Source organism: Bison bison, unplaced genomic scaffold (assembly GCF_000754665.1).
Source record: "Bison bison bison isolate TAMUID 2011002044 unplaced genomic scaffold, Bison_UMD1.0 scf7180017846361, whole genome shotgun sequence".
NCBI classification, from domain to species: Eukaryota; Metazoa; Chordata; class Mammalia; order Artiodactyla; family Bovidae; genus Bison; species Bison bison.
The window spans coordinates 5,954-7,572 of NW_011476934.1; positions in this window are offsets into that span (position 1 = coordinate 5,954).

Here is a 1,619-nt window from a genome sequence, read left to right on the forward strand (position 1 = left end):
CCCAATCCTTCTCATGTCACAGCACACATAGAACTTGATATTCATGTGGGGCATTGGGGTAAATGGACCAGCCCCTGGGACTCTGGCCTCCCCAGCCCTGCCGCCGCCCCCGGCTTCCCCCAAGGCTGAAGGGATGTGTGCACACCATTTGGGTGCCATAGGTGCACACACTTGGATTCATCGAGGAGGGGAGTGTCTGAGTGTGTGGACAGAACCAAGGGGTCCTGGGGGGACAGGGAGCAGGCAGAGCCTCGTCCCCATTTCACCTTCCAGAGTCAAGTTCTTCTAGGATCTTACAACCTTTCCCATAGATCAGCTCCTTCAGACTGGCAAGCAGCTGTCGCCTGTACAGAATCTGGCAGCCGTGATCAGCCGCCCCCTCTATGGCTCTCCTGTTTGAATACCCAGTGACCAGTGTGGATGGGGGGCAGGCCTGCCTGCCAGCTGGTGGAAGCTGTTAGAGGAGGTGCAAGTTTCCTTTCTTAATCTTAAAGGATTTCCCAGGGGGAGATATTGTTAGCAGATTAAGAGGTGGAATGTTTGCTGTTTCTAAAAGAGCAAATTATTTATTTTTGTCTTTGTGAAACCCAGGAAGCTTTAATATATTAATTTTTTCCACCTGTGATTCATAGGCTTTCCATTGGTTTAGGAACCTTCCTGGAGCCAGTATTTAATTGGCTTGTGGCCACTTCCTCAACCAATGATTGCTGGCCTCCTCAGATGTTGTTGGGTGAAAAGCAAAACAGACAGGGAAGTAGGGGAGGAAAGACAAGACATACAGGGAAGATATGACTTCCTGAGAAATTAAAAGGGTTTAAAACTGAGAAACGGGTTTCCAGCTGAGTCTCCTGTTTGGAGAGTGATTCTCAACATTGGCTACACAACAGTAATTTCCTTAGAGTTTTTTTTTTTTTTTTTAATACAGATGACTGAACCCTGTTCCCAGAGTTTGTGATTTAATTGGTCAGGCTGCAGCCCGAGCATCAGGATTTCTTTCTTTTTCAGTTCCCTGGTGATTCGGTAGTACAGTCAAGTTTGAGAACCACTGACCTCTGCATCTGTGGTTCTGGGAGGAACCAGCCCCAGCAGAGTTGCTGGGTGTTGCCTGAGTGAGGAACCCTCCTCTCATTTCTAGGAGTGATCTGGCCACAGTTGTGGGCATGAATGCCACCCAGGAGGGGTCACACTCTTATTGGGGAGACTCACAAAGGCACATGACCTGCCTTAATCATACCACATCAGAACATGTATGGACCTCTGGAATCAGACGGACCAGGTTCAAATCTCAGCTCTGCCACTTCCTATCTGTGTGGCCTTGAGAAAGTGTCTTAACCTCTCTGAACACTGATTTCTTCAACTGCAAAATGGAGTGCCTGTCTCCAAAGGTCGTCATTCAGGATTAAATGAGAAAATGAGGTAAAATGTCTTAGGACGCTGTCTGACACAGAGTAAGTACTCAACAAATGCAACCTATTATTTTTGCCAATGCAAAACAGCACTGAGGAAAAGTTCATATGAAGTCAATTTTGTGGTTAAGTGTGGTGTGGAACCATTGGAGAAGGCAATGGCAACCCACTCCAGTGTTCTTGCCTGGAGAATCTCAGGGATGGGGGAGCCTG